Genomic DNA, 20975 nt, shown 5'->3' on the forward strand with positions numbered 1-20975 from the left:
CATCAGTGCCCTCCTGGAAACTGATAGAATGCTGTGTGAAAGAACCAGGGGAAAGATTGCAAAGGAAGGTGTCAATTCCAGAGGCTTAAAGAACAAACTTTCTTTCCATGTAGGAGCGTTCTTGTGGTGAAATACAAAGAATAACCCTAAAGGATAAAACGAAAGTGCATCGTAGCGGACTTTGTCCACAGGCACTTGCCCAGACTAAGGGTCACTTTATTGCAAATTTTTGTCGCATTTGAGACTTTCCTTCTTATTTGACAAGTCTACACTTCTAAGTGTCAAGCCTTGAAGTCTACGTTATGGTCAGAAGAGAGCTGTGATGGGAACGGGTGACAGCCATGATGGTCTAGACTCAGAGTGACATGGACATGCCTGTGTCTTAGGTTTCTCTGTGTTGTTCAAGTTCAGGTCCAGTGAGATGCCTTCCCCTCCATAACACATCCACTCACATGCTCTCTCAAGTTTCCTCCAGCTCCAAAACTCTATGACTCTGGGTCTGACCGAGCATGGGGTAGAAGAAGTGAGAAATTTATGGCACTGGCTCCCAATTTCAAATTGGAAAATCCTTACACTTTTAAGTGAACCTGACCTGATGGCATATGTCTCACAAACACATCAGGAAGAATAATTGGCTTTCTCTTCTCATGGCAACAAAGGGCAGATTTTGGTAGACCGGAGAGTTTGGGATACAAATACCAAATGCTAAATATCTTGGTTCAAGTGCTGCTTCTGTCACATCCATATCATATCACTTGAGACAAATCACTTTGTCTTTTTATTTGTTTCCCATCCGTAAAGCAAAGGGATTGTTTTATGGGATTTAAACTCCGCATCTGAAAACTAAGAAAATAAATGAATACAAATAAAAATTCTTATTTATTTTGTATCAACTGCAGATAAAGTTTGGGCAGAATGTTAGGATTAGCTGATAGAATGGGGAAAAGATCTAATTACATACAGAAAACCAAGAACACTTAAAATTAGAATTAAAGCAAGTTGTTCAGTAATTTCACATACGCTTGGGCATGACTAAAAGCCCTCCTCGGACTACAAAAATATATCTTAAATTCTTAAGATTATAGTAGATATCTATAAAATCAATTTGTTCAAGAGCCTTTCAATTTATTGCTTAGATTTGCTGGGACATTTTGATATATATAGAGTTCATACGGAAATTATTTTAAATCATAAAGTAGACCCTCGTCATCCTGACATAGTTTATCTGTGGCTCTGCTTCGAAGCTGGGATATAGAGTCTGTGACTTCTAGAGGCCCCTGCATGTCCCAGGAATATGTGCGTAATTGGCCTTAACAGAGCTGAAACAGCACATGGTTTGAGTATAGAGTAGGCAGAATTTGACCCCAGGAAGACAGGCATCATGCTAATTTTTTAAAAATAAGAGCACTTGAAGAAAGCCAGAAATAAATCCAGAGTTTCTATAAACAAGGCAGGGAGAGGCTTACTCATCACAGGGAAAAGTCAGGCTCATTAAAGAAGGTAATTATTACCTCTGACATACAGAACTGTGGGCTGCTTTAAATTAAGGTTCTTAACGAGGCATTTCATTGTGTGTCCTTAGCGGAGGGATTTAAGGAGGCAGACTTTCTTCCAAAGTCAACGGGAGGGGAGTTGTATGTTCAAGTGTTGCTGGAGGAGAATATTTCAGGAACGAACAGTTCGGGAATACTAAATACATAAAACGAAATACGCGCAATTTCAGAACAGATTGCTGGCACGCTGAATGCCCATCCGAGCCATGTGCTTAGAGGAGGAAGATGTAAACTTTGCCGCATGCTAATGATATGCTAATGAGCACTCATGTTAGACAGATGACAAGATCGCGGTCTTTGTTCCTTTTTTGCTAATGGAACGAATAAGCCTGAGTAAGCAGTTTTAAGAGAAAGTTGTAAACGTTTACATTTTTTCCCATTTTTATTAGTTTTTCGTTATGTCACTTCTCTTGCCCAACAGACGTCTTTCTTTTTTTCTTTCTGTACTGTATCGCGGATAGGACTTGGGGTGGACTTCATTTTATCTGAGATTTAACAGACTCTCATCTTCTCCCAAGAGAAGAATTTGTCTTGCTCTCCAGAAAGAAATTCTTTTTACCTGACTCTAAGCAGTCCCTTTATCAAAAAGCATGTACCGAACACCCCAATATCAACTTTTTATGATACCCATATATGTAAAGGTATTATGTTTTAAGAAAAATAAATGGATTTTCCATTGAATACACTTGTTTTAGAAGGTAGAGTTTATGGCTCTGCTGTTCAAAGTTTAAAAATACCTCATCAGACCACACTGCTGTTATAGGAAATGAAGAGGGTTGCTGCATTCTCCTCGTCTTCCCAGCACACACCTAAATTCTGGAACACCTCTTGCCCATTAATAGGATTTCCCTAAGGACTTTTTACCTGTTCCCCCTAAGAGTAAGTGATGGGTTAGTAATTTGATAACCCTGTTTTCTCTATCAGAAACCAAGCACCCAGGAGGTATACTAGCCCAAGGTGGAATCTATGGTCTGTACCCACTGTAAAAAAATCAGTCTCTTTTTAAACTTCAGCAAACAGGAGCATTTGAGTGTGACCCATAATATCATTACCTGGTTAAACCCCATTTCCAGTTAAATTAAGACGTGCTATTGTTACTCATAAGCATGTCTCCATGGGATTTTTAAAGTTGGTTCGTGTCCTTGGTAAGCATTCAAAATGTTCTCTAAAGCCAGATATTCTGTGACATGATCTGTTTTGTCAGCGAAGCTGACCTAGCTTCTGACAGTTTCTATCGTGATGTCATGCTTTAAATATGTGTTTAGTCTGTTTTTAAAATAAATACCTCATTTTCTGAATTTTTTTTTTACATACTGTCTTTTCAGTTTGTGCAATTGGTGCAGCTTCTGTTCTTCTCTGTCTTTCTGTCTGTGTTTTTTATGGATCAAGGAAAGATGCCATACCATTGGCCATTTCAATCAGCCCAGTACATTCTTTCAGTATACTCCACATCATTTGAAATGGAAATTCGGGCTACAAAATTTCTCTCTTTTTAAAATTTCTATTAAATAGTTGCATTTTTAGGGAATTTGAAGTTAGATATTCACAATGAGAATATTCAGAATTCTTTTTCAAATATAAATGAAATAAACTCCTATATACACTGTGTCCAATATCTCAATTATTTGATTTTTATTTAAGTTTAATTCTATTCACATATAATCCATTCCCTTAAAAGGATTCATTACATTAATCAATGGCCACATCTTCAATTCTCAATTCTATGTGGGCACCAGGAGACCACAGCCACAGAGAAAGCATGCCTCAGATATGCATCTTTGAGAATATTCCATTTAAATGCATATAAATAATAATAATTTCATTAAATTGCAATATTTAGTCACGGAGGGATTTTATTGAACTCTCCCATTCTCTCCACAGTTATCAGACCCTTAATCTAAATCATACCATCCTGTAAATAGTATGTCTTAATACTATTAAGGTCACTTTTCTCACTGGTGATTTAAAAGGGTTATAAGTGTCCTTTTCATATTTTGCAATTATTGAGAGGATTTCTTTGACAAAGTGCATTTATAGTCATGGTTATAGTTGTAAAAGCTAATAGCTCTTGGGGCTCTAAACATATTCTAATCCTGAATTATAGATGAGAAGATGGAAATTCTAAGGAGTTTCATATCAATCCAAAGTGAGTACACAATTTTATCAATAGTTAAATGAAAGACAGAAAGCATGATCTGAATTTCATGATCCGTCAGCTTTTGATTTATTGTAATAAAATAAGTCTGGAATCATGACCAAATGCAATCTACTGGGAAATCATTCAAAACAACCCTGCAGTTATCGAACATGCTGGTAAAGCCCCATGTTGATGTTTTTGAAATTTGCGTTTGTTAACGGTTTCTGACATTTGGGGCAGCTAAGTTTTGGAGAATATTCCAAGAAAGCTTGAGCATTAGTTTTTAAGAGAACTTTTAAAAGCGTTGATTTAACATTTTTATCACACCTCAACCACAAGCTCGTGGCCACCCCTGTGACGTTTGAGCCAATCCAAGGTAAATTCCCCAAGATACCTCCAAAGGCAGCTTCACAGGTAACTGTCCTCAAATTAGGCACCTGCCACACCCCTCGTCTCCCAGCAAAGGCAGCCGGAGTTCTTGCTGCACTTTTGCTCTGGATTTCATCTCTTTAAACCCTTGCAGGGCCTCATCAACATTTTTGATTTTTTCATCCTCATCCTTCATGAAACCCCTTCTCTCTTTAAACACATTCAATTTCCATTACCCTGAAAACCATATAAAACCCCATCACTTGATATCGCTGCTGCTAATTGCTATCCTGGATGCCACCATTTTCCTTCTTTCTTTTCTTTTTTTGTTTTGTTTTGTTTTGTTTTTTAGGGCCACACCTGTGGCACATGGAGGCTACCAGGCTACACCACAGCCACAGCAAGGGAGGATCCGAATGGAGTCTGTGACCCACACCACAGCTCATGGCAACACCGGATCCTTAACCCACTGAGCGAGGTCAGGGATCAAACCCGCCACTTCATGGTTCTTAGTCCGATTCGTTTCGAGACATCCCAACAGGAGCACCTTCTTCTTTCTTTTCTTGCCAAATCTAAAAATGTCCATAACTCATTGGTCCTTAAATATAGTACTTTATGAAAGAAGTTTATCAGACATTTGATACTGTGCTAAGGAGGTAAAGAAAAATCGATCCTGGCCACCAAGACACACTTAGAACGTGTTCTTCTATCTGCCCCTCCCCCACGTTCCCCAATTCTCCTCTCTGTGTATGTAAATTTACCAAAAGTCATTCTTTCTTTAAATACATGCCATGTATACAAAATATGGGCCGTTAAAATGATCATGCCTAATCATCCTATCTAAATACGGCTGTTTATTTCTTATCGTTCTCTCCAGGAGTTACTTGCCTGTATAGATGCTCTCTTGTCGCAGTATCACACTGAAATCATTGTGACCTCACACTCACACACGCTGACTCTTGCGCTGCCATTTCCAAAATCTCAAAGAAAATAGTGTAAAACGCGGAATAAACGTTAAGTGAAATTCGGAATTCCCTTATGGCCCAGTGGTAACAAACCCGACTCATAGCCATTAGGATTCGGGTCCCATCCCTGGCCTTGCTCAGTGGGTTAAGGATCTGGCGTTGCTGTGAGCTGTGGTGTAGGTGACAGACACAGCTCAGACCCCAAGTTGCTGTAGCTGTGGCGTAGGCTGGCAGCTGCAGCTCTGATTCGACCCTAGCCTGGGAACTCCATCATTCTGGGATATCATGATTTTATGTATTTGCCTTTGCACTAATACCTATAATCTCATATGGACTGAATATTGTTTGAAGTGTTCAGATATTTAAAAATCCTACATGTAATACTTGAAAACATTGTAAATATAAACATTTCAAGGAATCGAACCCATTGCATTGCCATCCCAATTCTATGTGCCTGCCTCTAAGTCTTTTTCTACACAAATTGATATGAGTTAACATCCAAATATGTAATTTTAGCAACATAACTAGGACTGTACTAAATGAACTTTTCTGTAGCTCATCTGCTATAACTTAATGTCTTGAACATAATACCACCTCAATGCCTCCATATTTACCTTGTTTAATATTTTACATTTAAAAAATTTCATTGGAATAATACATATACACATGTTTAAAAGCATCTATTTATAAGGCTTGAAAGTAAAAACAGCAGTTGACAACCCCATCTCACTCTAAACTACTCCTAAGACATATTTTTGACCATTTCTTCTGCATTTAAATTTGGCCTTCAAAGTAACGCTTGCTTATGGCCATTTTTAGACCTCCTCATTTTAGATATTATTTAGACATTGATTTCTTACAACAGAAGGATGCAATTTATCTTTCCTAAGGATCTCCTCAACCCTCCTTCTGTTCTTCCACTTGCCTATCTGCTATATTTCAATCACAATTTTTTATTTATGGCCGCACCTGTGGCTTATGAAAGTTCCCAGGCTAGGGGTCAAATGGGAACTACAGCTGCCAGCCTACACCACAGCCACAGCAACACCAGATCTGAGCCACATCTGCGACCTACACCGTAGCTCACAGCAATGCTGGATCACTGGATGGTTAATCCACTGAGTGAGGACAGGGATTGAACCTGCATCCTCATGGATCAGTTGGGTTTGTGACTGCTAAGCCACAACTCAGACTCTGTTCATCCCACTTTCTGTGTTAATTCCCCACTGTTTGCAGCATCACGACTACGGGCATGTGGTTGACAGTTAAGTAGTATAGAGTCCCACAGTTACGTTCCCTTTCATAACTTCCCCTTTTTTCCTGGTGGCCTAGACTTTTAATGATATGTTTTGACTTCATTAAGTTGAGTGTTTCATGGACCCTTCAATCTGGTACTGATGTTTTGGGTTATTTTTGCTCTGAGGAATTTGTTTGCATTATTTCTTTGAACGATTTCTTCTTTCAGATCTCGTTCTCTTTTTCTGTAACTCATAGATTGATTCTTTTACAATTTTTCATTTTTATCTATTTGGTCTACCCTCTTGGAAAGTTCAGTTTTATCTGTAGTCCTTAAATTGAATTTTCTCTCGTACAAGTTATTAATTTCCAAGAGCTATTGTTTTATGAATAACCCTTTTATCTAATACTATGCTTCTTTATTTCATGAATCTTCTCTTTCTCACTTTTTTTTTTTAGTTTTTTGTTTTAGGATTTTTTGTTTGTTTGTTTTTAGTTTTCCCCTTTTCTCTTAATGGCTTATTTGGGGGGGGGGTTTCTTTATCTCCTTTCATCTTTGTCTTTCTTGTTGGAGGCTTTAAAAAATGTTTTCTATCTCTGGCTCTCTGTTCATATTCAAAATGAGGTGGTGAGCTGGAAGTTCCAGGTGGGTGAGTGGGTGTATTTGCCGACTGTGTGTAAACTCAGCCTTTGGGTTGGGGGCTTCCAAGTGCCAGTCTCTTAGGAATTTTCTTTTGGATTGGGGGATTTTCCCAAAAAGAAGTCCCCTGATCTCTTGACTATGAAGCCACAGTAAGGATGGTATAGAGAAGAGAATGACTGTAGCTTGGTTGCCAGGGTTTCCCTCCAGAAAAAGGAAAAGGAGTGTGGGTTCAGAGTTTAATAGTCACTTTCACACTCCCCCTTCTTGGTGCTTCATTCTTATGCTCAACTCTGTCTGATATCTGTGAACCCACAGCATCTCTGGTTTAAAATATTTGCCTAGTAAACCCCCACCTCCTGTAGGGTGGCAGGGGGGAGTGACCTGGCTGAATCAGATGGGAGCAGCTGCCTGCAATGCAGTCACTATTTACACAGACTTACAATCCACCCCCCTTTTCTTATTCTTATCTAATGTCCTTGCCTTTGTATGTACCAGCAGCCTCCAATTTTTGAGCTATTCTGAGATTCTTTGGTGAAACTTAACTTGTTTCCGGTTGGCCCTGAAATGGAGTGGGCTATTCATAATGACTTGCAGAGAAAATTTTGTAATTCCATTGATATTGAAGACTTCCACATTTCCTTACCCTCACGGCTGCAGTTGGTTTTAATCTTCTTGATTGGGTAGCACAGGGTATGACTCAGACACCAAAGGGGGGAAAAAAAGTACAACGTAGCTAAAACCTACCAGAAATAGTATATCTTGATCAGTAGTTTTAATTAAAAGTCAAGTACATAAGAAAATAGGTAATTATATAAATAAGGTTTATCATTTAAACATTTCACTGAAATGGTTGACAAAAGAAATACCATAAGACAATACCTCCCTCCCCCCCAAACTTAGCAGAGGCAGGGGGAACATGAATTACTCTTGTAGGGTAGGGATGGCTAGGCCGGGCTCATCAGTGTTAAGGACAAGGAATTCATTGTAGATTTAGTGAAAAGGAATCTACTGTGGGATTTTTTTTTTTTTTTTTTTGAATGTGAGCAGAAGGAGAACCAGTGGGCCCATTTCACATGCCATCTATACCACCTAAGACATTTGCGTGTTGTTCCCCTGCATGTGCTCGCATTCTGTAGTTATTCCTCTTTGAGATGTTCCTCAAGAGCAGAATGCATCTTAGGTGCTAAACTAACATTTTCCAACCCATGAAGACACTGTTCAGTATGCCGCCTTTCTCCTTAGTGCGGGTGGCCTGCATATCTCTGTCTAATATTTAGAGGGAAACTTGTGGGAGACAGCACTTCACAATGTCTACAGAAGCGAATGAAGTCTATAAAATGGCTTACAAGAACTCTTAAAATTCCTGCAGTGTGCGTTTATTCTCAGGATCAAATTGTACTCACCTCTCGTGCTAATCACCTTGCAGTCCTGGTGATGGTTTTGGCGGGATGACGTGGTGAGACCTTCTTCAGTGACTCTAGAACCATCGTGTAGAAAACATCTGGCAGCTTCAAGAGGCAGCCTTACTGACCCTGGCTAGATTCTTTTACAACTTTTTAATCAAACTCATTCTCTCTATATATCACGCCTGGGGTGTCATTTTTTCTTAGCAACATCAAGAAACGGAGGGGTTAGTTTTAGGACAGATCCAGAACAGTCTTGCTTTTTCTATGATTTAATTCTGAAAAGAAGTCATAGACTAAACTAACCCCTGTTTTCAAATAATCTCCTACAGAAAAAGCATTTTTTTTTTTACTTCTGCCTTTTGCCATGTGTGTCCCTCTAACCAACAGTCACAGGGACTGAACAGATGTCAATGAGAAACAGAGGTGATCAAGAAAAGACACTAATTTCTGCAGTGATCAATTTGTCAAATCTTGTGGATTGATACGGAAGCTAAAGGCAGGCAGTCTTTGTGGTCTCCTGTGCACGGACAAATCCTGTCATTTTGGAGCTGGACCCTCAACAACAGGTTGTCTGATTAGCATCTGAAGCAGGTGAGAAGATCCCTATGGACTCTGCAGCAGAAGACCACAAAGGTCTGAGGAAGGGGCTGGAAGCTCTCTTTCCTGCAGAATTCAGCCTCCAATCAGCAGAGGTAAAGTGGATATAAGAAAAATGCCGTGTGTGTGGAGAGCATGAGGAAAGGTCATATATTTCAAAAAAGAATATTGTTTACAAGGAGTGTTAATAGGTTTCAGGGGAAATGTTAATTTTTTTTCCTTCTAGATGAAATAGCTACTGTACGTTTTTAATGGTTAATCATTCATTCCTGAATTTTTATATTAAGCATTTTATATTACTTTATTGACTTAACTTTTATGCTCTTCTTCATTTTGACAGTAAAGAATGACCAGGCAATACTCTTTGAAAATTGGAGACCATTTGCAGCTGCTCTCTGTTGAGGAAAGTGAATAATAGGGTGCCCTCAAGGAATTTCGAAGGTATCACTCAACAGAAACTTTTGTGTCTGAAGAAAACTAGATCATTTTATCATGGTAGGCACAGTGATATGTTTGCTTTAATAAAATGCCATATTTCTGCCTTTAATCTCTTGTCAACCAGCTATTAAAAAGCCCCAAAGTGCATGCGTGCAGCACATGTAAACACTTGTGGTTTTGAGGTTACCACAGAACATACTAATAAAGCATGTAATTTGTGTTTTGTGCACAGACTGTAATAATTTATTGAGTGGTAGAAAGAAGCTAAAGAAGGATTTTCTCCAACGTTAGCCAGCAAGTCAATTTAATTTTAGGGCTCTATGCAGAGGTGCATGTAGACACATGTTCATACAATGAAATCATGGGGAAACAGCATGAGAAAGCCTCTAGAATGAAAGTGGGGCAAAATGTAAACTAATTTCATACACACCAAACACGTTCTATTAAGTATTTTCATGTTGTTCCTTTAAGCTAATCAGTTGGGAGGGTGTGCTGCGTATTGTTTCCCGAAGCTGTGTATGTTGTGTGTGTGTGTGTGTGTGTGTATGTGTGTGTTGTGTGTTGGGGGGGGTATGTGAGATACACTGAGAACACATTGGCGGAATGTAGAGTAAGTTTATTCAGGTAAACTGAGATAAATCATCACAGCCATCTTTTTAAATTTTGTGGACATGACCTCCCTAGCCCCTGTGGAAAGCAAGCAGACAATAGCTTTGTTCCTTTTTAAATACTGAATAACAAAATGTGGAAAAGTCGAATCACTTTTATAGGATCATGGAAGAACTTACTGTCTGACTACAGTTTCTAACATGTTTCTTGGAGCAGGTGATGGATCTGTTTATGCAAGACCCTCTTAAGTCAGGATTGCATGTTGGTTTCACGAAACATCCTTCGTGAAATACCTTGTTCCCCACTCACAAGAAATGCAGATCTTGAATAGAAAAGCCTTGAGCGCAAGGACAAAATGAGAACCTCACTGTATCCATGCCAATTTCTGGAAAATTTTGTGAAATTCTGTAGTTTGGGAATAAAACCATACTTTATTTATGCAGACAAACAAAAACATGTTCAGTTTAGAGAAAACGTCTGTGCCCAGAGGAAATGGGTCTTAGAAAGTCTAAATGTGTTTATTCCAAAAAGATACAAGGCTTCTGGCCTGGAAAGCAATTCACCATTATCTACGCTTTTTTTCCTCTTAAAATGTATATTCATAGGTTTATTTTCACTGCAGACAAATCTTTTTGAAATTTGAGGCTGAATTAAAATGAATCCTTTGTGTCACTTTTAAGCCATAACCCACTTCTTCATTTGCTTATCTAATCAACCAATTCCCATTGACCCCTGGGGATTGAAGAGCTTCCTGTGGCCATTGGAAAACACAGAGGCATTTTGTAAATCTGTAAGGAGACAACAGTCCAATGTGCCTGAGAGCCGTCCTGTTTAGCACAGAATTGAAATTGCACCCAAGTATTCAAGGCCAATCAAACCTGGGAAGGAGTTTTTTAGAAGAGACTCAGCCAGTTTTCTAGCCTCATGAGAAGGAAACCATCCTTTCTGTGGCCTAAACTACGCCACTCTTGAATCATTTCCTCATATAATAAAGACATACAGAGAGAGGAGAGGGGAAGGAAGGGGGAGGGCAAAGGAAGGAAAGAGAAAAACCAAAAAAGAAAGGTGAGAACTAGGAAGGCGCATTATTCCAATGTTTATCTTGGATATAATTGGCTGGTAGTATTTTGTTTTGCAGTAACTGCAGCTCTGAAGGCAATGTTCGTAAAAAGCCAGGAACAAATATTTTTGGGGTTAATAAAAGTTATAATTTGGAAGATTTTCAATTGGCAAAGAAATGTAACAGATATGAAAAGTAGAGACTAGCTCTGCACGCGGTTGAATTAAATCAAGCTTAATTGGGGGTTTTTGGCTTAACATCCTTTTTGGTATTTTTCTGTGGGTTTCTCAACCCTGTGGGGATGTCAGGTCATCTTTCATGAACTATCTTTTAACTGAACCAGTGTCTTTTAACACACATACAGAGGGGAGGAAGGGCTGGTAGACAGACAAGATTCAGAGTCAAAACAAAGGTAGCTGCCGGGGTCCTGTTTAAATCTGTAACTCTGCAAGTTTGCAAAGGTTCACACATTTCAGACTTTGTTTTATTTTAATATAATGATCAAAATAGCTTCTGAAATGTTTTAGATGACAGATACAAAAGAATGATAACAATAGAGAATAATACAAAAGTGAATCAATTTGGAACAGTAGGTATAGACTAAATTAAAATTATTTAAAAATCAAATCAGTATCTACTATTTTCTTCTTTAGGACTTAAAAAAAAACATTATGCACAAAGGCTATAATTCCTATTTACAGTAGTTAATTTAAAATAATTTCACGATTGCAATTGGAGCCATAATTGTTACCAAAATACACAGACATCTCGGACATCACAGGACATAATCCAAGTTGAGGCTCACTAAATCTTCTGGTACCTACATACATGTGAGACCTATAAAACTAGTTATTTTTTTCCTCATAAATGAAGAATAAAAGTAATACTTTTTCTTTTTTTTTTATCCCCACAGAGCTTATATGTATTTCTTTATATTGAGGTATATAATGAACTGACGAATAAAAATCTAGAGGTAAGAAAAAGTGTCACAAATTCAGGTTCCAAAAGAGCTGTCAATGGCTTGTAAATATCCTACAGAAATTATGGATACTTTAGAAGAACTTGTGGATTCTGTGTTTCAGGATCATAATCTTTCATGATTTAAGATTAAGTCGGTACAACCTTTTAGTTAGAGATTCAAGCACATATGGACTTGATCCAGCTGAATGTGACCTCTGAAATAAAACTACTAGCTGTTTTTGTCAAAATATTATAATTTACCTTTGCTCATCTCCCTGTAGTTGAAATTTATTTGAAATAATCATTAGCTCTGAATGAACCTCTCACGGATGAAATACTCATTAACTCTGAAAGAACATTAAAAAAAATCATTCTACACAATGATCATTTAGTAAGTGCGACATTAAGTTTCTTGGCCTCATGGAAATTTCTTTCCAATGACGAAATTTCATAAAAAAAATTCATGCGTTTCAAACCATATTCCAAGACAATTGGGAAAATATTTTTTTGACTTTTGTCCTTTAGAGTCTGGAAGTTTCCCTTGCCCTTGACCAGGAACAAGCTGTGGACGCCTTTAAGATCTGTGCCGATGCAGGTACTGTTCCCCAGGTGAGGCCCATGTATTTGCACTTGCTCTTGATGGCTTTATTGGGGGTTCTCGGCTATACGTTCAGAAAAAGGGATTTCTACTTAGCATTGACAAGCTAAACCAAAAGTAGAATATATTCATCAATTGTTTTCCCCAGAGCATTCTTCTGGCAAGAAATGTCAACACTTTAAGCACATGCCAGTGACCATCTGTGTACAGATGTCTATAAGAGGCATTTGTGGTTTGTCTCTTTCAGATTAGATTAAGGATGCCCATGAAGAAAGGGATGAAACAACCTTTCCCTGTAGTCTGTGTCACTGCTTCCTCTATATTTTCTGATCTAGGAGTAGCAGGTACCCTGGCTGTTTCTTGAAATCATACTTTATTTTCCAAACAAGGGCATTTGATGCCTGAAATTCCTGCTGGGGAATTTATTTCACTGACTTGCGTCTCCAAGAAAAAGGAAATTGAATGTAGCGGGGCCCAGATTCAGCATGAGAAACTGATTCAGGAGTAGCCTTCTTAGTAGGAGGTGTCAAGGAATCTTCCTAACAAAGCTCGCCTTTGCACCTTTGCGATGGGAGAAATCAAAGCACAGAAGTTGGAGCTGAGGAAACTGCCTCATGGTCAGAAAGGGTGATTCTGAGATCAGAGGATCTGTCACCTGTATCACCCCCTGTATCATCCTCTGGTCCAGCCCTGTGAGATCTGCCTGACTGTGAGAGAGGGAGATATGAGAGAGAGAGAAAAATGTTTCTGTTTCGGTGGGAATACAGCTTCGTGGCTGTGTAGTGGGTGATCATATGGTTGCAGGATGTCCCCAGGTGGCAGAAAGCTCAGCTCTAGGTGGCTTCTCAGAGGCCCTACAGAACCCAGCCCTGACTTGTTCTGATTGCCTGTGGAGAGTTTCAGGTTCTAGAAAGTCCATGAAGGGAAATTTCAGTGGCATTAAACACAATGGAAAGACCAGGTTGGCAACCTCAGGAAGCTGGAGCAGAATAGGACAAGGGCCAGTATCTGAGCACTGACTCTGTGCCTGGAAATGTTCTAAGTGTTTGTATTAGGGAAGAGCAAATCTGACTCCATATGAGTTCTGTTTCTCTCACTTTAACCTTGATGCTCTGTTGTCTGTGCTTTGTCATGCCGGCTCTGCCCCTTCTGTAAAGGAATGTTGCCTATATCCTGAAATATACAGGGTAGCCTATCTCAAGGCAATGCCTTTAACAGTCTAACACTTTTCCGTTCATACAGAGATAAAAAGTTGCAGCACAGAGAATATTTGTTTTGCTGGAGGTTTATAGGAACGTTGTGACCTGGCCTGTGTGGACAGTTGCACGAAAAAAGGATTCCTACACCAACAAGTTTGCAACAACCAACCACCCCCCTCCTTCACCTGATCTTTAAAAATGCTTTGCTGAAACCCTTGGAGGCGTTCAGGATCTTTGGCACATGAGTCGCCCATCTCCTAGCGAGGCCCAGCAATAAACCTTCCTCTGCGCCAAACTCTGACCTTGTGTTTGGCTTCATTGTGCATTCGAGAACATGTTAACTTTTACTCCTCAGAACAACTCTGTGAGTTAGATCTCTTTAGTATTCCCATTTTTATAGGCAAGACAATGGATGCACAGAGAGGTTAAGCAATTCGACCAATGTCACACAGCCAAAAGGGGCAGAGCCACTATTTTAAACCAGGTAGAAGAGGAAAGTGAGTGACTTTTCTAGAAGCTGAGAAACATTCAGGGTAAATGTGAAGGAGGAATTTTTGTTTCGAAGAGGCATCTGGAGTGCTGAAAGAGCCAGGAAGATTGTGAAGCCATTTTTTTTTTTTTAAAGTCTTAAGTTAATGTGGCCTGACAGCATTGCTTTAGAAGCAGTAGAGCAGCAAATACCTTTCTCATACTTAGCCCCATTGGGCGCTGCACTTGAAATGAGCTCCAAGAGAACAGGAGAGGCAGATGCATGTCTCAGATTCCTGGCATCATCAGGCACTGGTCCAGGTTGCTACCACACCCACTTTCATGTCTGTTTTATAGCTGAGGAAATGGATTCAGAGAAACTAAGCAACGTTCCGAAGTCCCACAGCGACAAAGTTGCAGAAATGGGATTCAGACTGCAGGTCTGATAAATTCCGAAGGCCATGTTCTTTTTAGAATACCGTATTGCACCTCTCCAAAGAGATATACCAGAAAAAACAAAACAAAACAAAACCTGTGGACTTATCAAGTAGACTTAAATGTGGACTTTTTTTTTAATATGATTTTTATTTTTTTCATTATAGCTGGTTGACAGGGTTCCGTCAATTTTCTCCTGTACTTTAACAAGAAAGCATCTTTTTTGTTAAAAAAGTGACATCTACATCAAATGTTTAATGATTGAATTGATAGTTCCCTTGAATTAAACATTCCTCAGAATACAATTGATGGGGTTTTTATTCAGCTCCTTAAAATTACAAAGAAAGAACATCAGCAGCACTATCGCCAGGGATTCAGTCGTTAACTGGAGGTTCTAACAGCGCATCCATCCGTGCTGCTTCGGATTAGGAGGAGGACACGTCAAACGTGCAAATTTGCCCAAATGCCTAGAAAGTGCTTTGAAAGCAAGACTGTGACTGTTTGGTACAAACTGGTTGGTGAGCCGGTCAAAACCTCTGATGCAGAAAGAACACCCTCAGCTTCACCGGGGCGGGGATTTTCCCACATGTTTATATTAATTAAATGACCTGCTTCTGCTATAAAATGTTTCTCCCACCTCTTCTCCTGGAGCCCACACGCTACGTCAAACCTCAGGTTTGAGAGTGCGGAGAACAGCTCCTGAGTTTAATGAGTTATATGTGGAAAGTTGTTTGGGAATCAAATCCATCGTCTCCGAAGACAGTTGGTATAATGATGGCTTCCTTTAAAATCCTTCCACTCAACCTCTCTGCGGATTCAGAGAGCAGCCTGGGGGAGGGAGGGAAGAGAGGTTTGGTGTCATAAGAACAGAGTTTTGAGTCTTTCAGTAAAGGGAGAGCACTTATGAAATCACAGATTAGGAGCCACGTTTGTAAGTAATGGGAATATTGGCACCTGTACCCTAGCACTTCTTAGGTGCCAGGCTTCTAAATACGTTAGGTATTTGTCAGGCTTTACCATTCTGTGAGGTTCGTGCTATAATAGACCGCATTTTACCAACACAGAGATGTTAACTCATGTGCCCAGAGTCACATCTCTGATAAATGGAACCAGAATTTGTCAAACAAGGAAAAACAGATCCAGCCTTGTGGTTCTGAGTTTCACTTAAAAGGTACGTATATGAAAGGACTCTGTAAACGCTGAAGAGTGATAGGTGTTTTGTTTTTTTTTATGCTAAGTGAAAATACCTTGGAGAATAAAACAAAGGAGGAAAAATATCTTCCTTTTTGATGAACGCAGGACAGCCCTCCACACAATGTGGAGGTGAATTCCGTCTTTGGGAATCTTGCTCTGCTCTGCCCTGCCAGCATTTCATGCTGATTCTCTGAGCTTCTCTGGCCCTTTCTCCTGACCTGGCTAAATTCAGGAAGCTCACAGCTGAGGCCTCCTTGGACTTTTAGGGGGGACAGGGTGGTGCGAAGGGGGAGGTACTGTTTGTGTTTTCCTGATGCTTTGACAGCAGTGAGGGCAAAACACGCAAAGCGCTGGGTCCGTGGTTTTTGCTGCAGTGGTTCAGGCCCCATCACACGCTCCTCCTTCCCCTTCCCCCAGGGTTCGGAAGCAGAGGCGAGTGATGGAGAGGGCTCCTTTGGGTTGTTTGGAAATTGGGAACTAGCAGTGATATTTCCAGCTATTGTTCACAACTGAAGTTAAAATATGAACTTCTGACTATTTAGGAAGTCAAATAGGAAGACCGATTTAGAGAACATTCCAAATAGAATTGCTCTTTTTAGAGTTTTAACCTCGTCTCACACTGAAACTTGACAGACCAAAGACTTAAAAGATTAGACTTTCAACCTCATAGATTCATAATATGGAAGAAACTTAAGTTCAACAAACACGAAATATTTATTTAATTTTATATACTTATTTATTTTGAACCCAGTCGCATCTCATGTTATCACCTGCTGAAATCAAGACGGTTCCTTTGGTTGGTGCCAGTTCGAAATGTGTTGGAATAATTACCATCACATGTGGATGGTGCCTTAAGACTAAATTTAATATTTATTTTCTTGGGGAACATCAACTGTTGAAAGCAGAAAGCTCAAATCACTGTTCTCTCTAGGTGATACCAATGAGATTTTTGTGAAAATGCACATTTGCTACAAACCACCTTCTCTCATCTTTCCCAAGACAGAGATGTCTCACTGCAAAAATGTCCCTGGTCTTTTTCTTAGACTCACTGGTGAGCCTTTGTGTACCTCAGTTCAATCGCTCTCTCTTTCTTTCCTCTTTCTTTCCTCTCTCTTTTCCTCTTCCTTCCTTCCCTCTTTTTCTCTCTTTCTTTCTTTCTTTCTCTTTCCTTCCTTCCTTCCTTCCTTCTTTCCTTCTTTCTTTCTTTCTTTCTTTCTTTCTTTCTTTCTTTCTTTCTTTCTTTCTTTCTTTCTTTCTTTCTCTCTCTTCTTCCTTCCTTCCTTCGTCCCTCTTTCTTTTTTCCTTCCTTCTTTCTTTCTTTTTGATAAAGCAAAGAGAGAAGTTTATTATTTCTCCTAAACAAATGCTGGGTGAAGGGAATTACCTTCAAAGCTCTCTCTCCTCTGCCTTCTGCTTGGCACAGGGGCCTCCCACTTATGGCCTCATCTGTCTCACGTCCTGTCACTGGCTCTCTCCCCCTCTTTACATCCCAGCCGTCTGTGTTGCCAGGGAGTTCATGGTGGTGCCCATGGCAAACACTTCTTCTTGTGGACCTGGAGCCTGCAGTGTCTCCCCTCTTCTCTGCCCGATTCCTTCTCATCAGAACTGCCTGCTCCGGGCTCCAAGGAGTCTGTTCTCTCCCTTTCTGAATGGATGGGTGCCTTCCCTAGCATCTGCTGCATCTCCTATTATATTTTATAACATTTTGGACATTTTTTCACCTACTTTTCCTGTTGGTCTGTGACCTCCCTTAATCTTTGAACATCTCCTTTACACAGTACTTGAGGATGGATTTCCATCTGGTGTCCCCTGGACACTATATTAGTTTGCAAACCAAGCTGCCACAGTAGGAAACATGGGCATAGGAATGGTTTCTCTGCCGTCTCCCTGCTCTTTTTTTTTTTTTTTTTGACTAAAATTTTATTTTGATTATTGCCCTAGAGATAATCGAAGAGCAAAGGATAAAAAAAATAAAGGTTGAAAGAAAACAGGAAAAGTCCTTCACCATAAAAGCGGTGAAAAAGCCAAAGTCTTCAGAAAACCTCGACTGCCTGTTAACATGTTTAAAACAACTCTGGTATAAAATGAGCAGTGGCACCGACAGGTGACTCGGGCGCAGTTGAAAATTTGTGAGGATGGTGAGGACACCGAAAGTCTATAATGTGCTTTTTTTTGAAGGACGAAGGTCTTTTAATTGACATGTGAAAACCAGTATATGTTTGGCTCAGAGATCTGTTACTAACTAGATGCCAAAGAGGAATGATGACCTGGGACAAAGAACCTAGCCAATATGATTGACATCGGGCAGAGGAGGGCATTGGGCGTTCCGAAGCCTTGCGCCCTCTGCTCATCACACATCGCACCAGCCGTCAATGAAAGGAACAAGGGACGCCTATGGGTCACCATCTGGAAGACTCTCTGAGTTAATACCGGGGGATGGTGCCGTGGCTTTACTGTCTGATGCGAAGAGAGGCTGTGAAGGGAGATGGAGTGACATTCTCCGGATAAAGCAACAATGTTTACGTCTTCATAGTGAACTTTAGCCCCCCAAAATCCTGTGCATTGTCCACATCTCACGGGGCACAAATCGAGTGTGACAGTAAGACTTTGTCGTAAGTTTCTGCAACCACTTCTTAAATTTCTTTTTCCCACTAGAACTTTAAGGCTACTCTTTTCCTATTGCATTTCTATGAAAATGAAAAGGTAGATCTTATCTTTCACCAGGGAGCCTTTCGCGTATATAAATAATGGCCATAGCCATGTGTGTTTGATTTATCGCTCAGACCGTAGCAGCGTGCTGCATGGTCATTGGTGTTCAAGGTTTAAGCGTCGCATGTCTCCTAGTGGGACTATTATATTTTAAGTAGAATTCTTGTCATTTATTTTTCGTCTCTCCTCCTCTGTTTAATCTCAGATTATGCCATAAAGGTAACCAGCTGCAGAAATGGAAGAGAGCTCCAAGTCCCGTGGAGCTGGCCACTCTGAAAAGGGCCGATAAGATCTTTGCAGTCTCAGCAGAGCAAGGCCAGAGGGCAATGTGTGGTTTGCTTTATGCTAACCAGAATGTTCTCTTCTCATGGCACACGAGTCAGTCCTGCTAAGAGGAGGACACGGTGTCCCAACACTAGAGCAGCTGTCTTTTTGCTGTTGTTGTTGTGATGACGTGTGAGCAAATCTATAGCGCTTAATTACAAAAACATATGATGCCAGCAAGCTGATACACTGAGAGATTGAAAATCGGGTTTGGGGCATGTCCGTTTCCTCTGACGCTTCCAGTGTCACTGGCGGAACACAGTATGGATAGGTTTTTCTGGAAATCGCCCCGGACAAGTTTAATCCTTTTCTTAGTTCCTCCCAACACCAGGAGCATTTTATAACCATGGGTCATTTGTGGAGTCCTTTTCCTTGGTAAGTTAGTTAATGAAAATAAAACCTCTAGAGAAACTACACGAATGTCTTGCTTCTGTGTAGATCCATTTAATATCTCCCCTCCTCCTCCTTTTTTGGAGAAAAGACCTCATCCAGGGCTATTTTCTTTTTCCTCTGACAGCAGGATTGAAGTGAGTCTCAATGTGGGGAGAAGGACAGAGAGTGTCTGGAATTTCAAAATAGAAACGTCAGAGTTTCAGATACTGCAAAAGGCTTGATTCATCCGTGTCCAACATAAAGGACTGAGGGCTTTTTAAACAGAAGAGCCCCTTTAAGGCATTTAAAATCTTTAACATGCTTTACATACCCATTTGACACATATGACGTCTTAGATTCAGCACAGCCTTGGCAGTTGAAGGAGCCTCTCCACCACATTCACAATAAGAGGTCATTACACTTTCTTCTAAGTTGCCAGTGATGGGAAGGGTGCCACCTCCTTTGAAAGCCAGACCTATTTGCATGCAAAGTAATTCTTCAGGGGAGTTCTCATCGTGGCTCCATGGCAGCAAATCCAACTAGGATCCATGAGGAGGCAGGTTTGATCCCTGGCCTCGCTCAGTGGATGAAGGATCCAGCACGGCCGTGAGCTGTGGTGTAGGTCGCAGATGTGGCCCGGATCCTGTGTTGCTGTGGCTGTGGCGTAGGCCAGCAGCTGCAGCTCCTATTCGACCCCTAGTCTGGGAACTTCCATAGCGCAGGTGTGGCCCTGAAAAGCAAAAAACAATAAAAAAAAATAATAATTTTTTTTTAGGTAGTTCTTTCTTACCTGGAGCTATTATCTTCCTTTCTGTAATTTTCACCTGCTTGGTTTTTGTTTTGTCCTCCAAAAGTCTCGGTGAATGACTCTTCTCCACGGGGCCATGCTTCAGATATTTAGAAATGGTTTCATACTTCCTTTCTTTTTCCATCTCCTATTAAACCTCTTCAAAATTATTTACTGTTACTCAGAATTTTGCTCGTCAAAGACCTGTCGCTAAAAGGGAACAGGCACACATAGAATATGCCTCATGATATAAGAATTTCATAATTATTTTTCTCTACAATTTTGCTATTTCCATTTCTGAATACTTTTAATTGTTAATTTAACTTGGAAGAGAGTCAGCAATTTTTTTTTCATTTTCTTTCTCTTTTTTCCAGCTACTGTTGAATTTATTTCTGAAGTCTGTTTTTTAAATTCTGAATTGTAGTATTTCTAAGCCTTACTTAAATTCAGGGACAGATCTCTTTGCTGTTCTTCAACCCCACACCTGAACATTTTTTTTTCTTCAACTGTCTCTTCCATTTCTTTTTCCACCTTCTTTCCAGGCATTCTTTCATTTTCAGAACTTATCTTTCTTTCGTTTTTCTCTTTTCTGGCATATGGACTTCCAGGGATCTGATCTGAGCTGCTGCTGTGGGCTGTGCCACAACTGTGGCAATGCCAGATCCTTTAACCCACTCTGCTGGGCCCGGGATTGAACCTGTGTCTTGGCGCTGCAAAGACACTGCCAATCTCATTGCAGCACCGTGGGAACTCCATGAATTTATCTACCTCTAATTTTGTCAAACTATGTTCCAGTAGATGCAGCACAGCACAAATAGAATTTCATAAAGCAAGAAAATGCTCCATCTATCTGGCCATTGGGAGTGTAATGTCCTGCTCTCCTGGTTAATCCCTGCATTCTAGAGAGAGAAGAGCT

General features: G+C 40.2%; 1 long non-coding RNA gene across 3 annotated transcripts in view; it reads left to right on the top strand.

The window, feature by feature from the left end:
- Window positions 1–20663, top strand: part of LOC106504312 — a 111592-nt gene extending 90929 nt beyond the window's left edge. For all 3 annotated transcript variants that reach the window (XR_002346294.1, XR_002346293.1, XR_002346292.1), the window contains 2 exons: window positions 9247–11986; window positions 12499–20663. This is a non-coding gene — a long non-coding RNA (uncharacterized LOC106504312). The remainder of the gene's footprint in view (window positions 1–9246; window positions 11987–12498) is intronic.

Source organism: Sus scrofa, chromosome 7, assembly GCF_000003025.6.
Source record: "Sus scrofa isolate TJ Tabasco breed Duroc chromosome 7, Sscrofa11.1, whole genome shotgun sequence".
NCBI lineage: Eukaryota > Metazoa > Chordata > Mammalia > Artiodactyla > Suidae > Sus > Sus scrofa.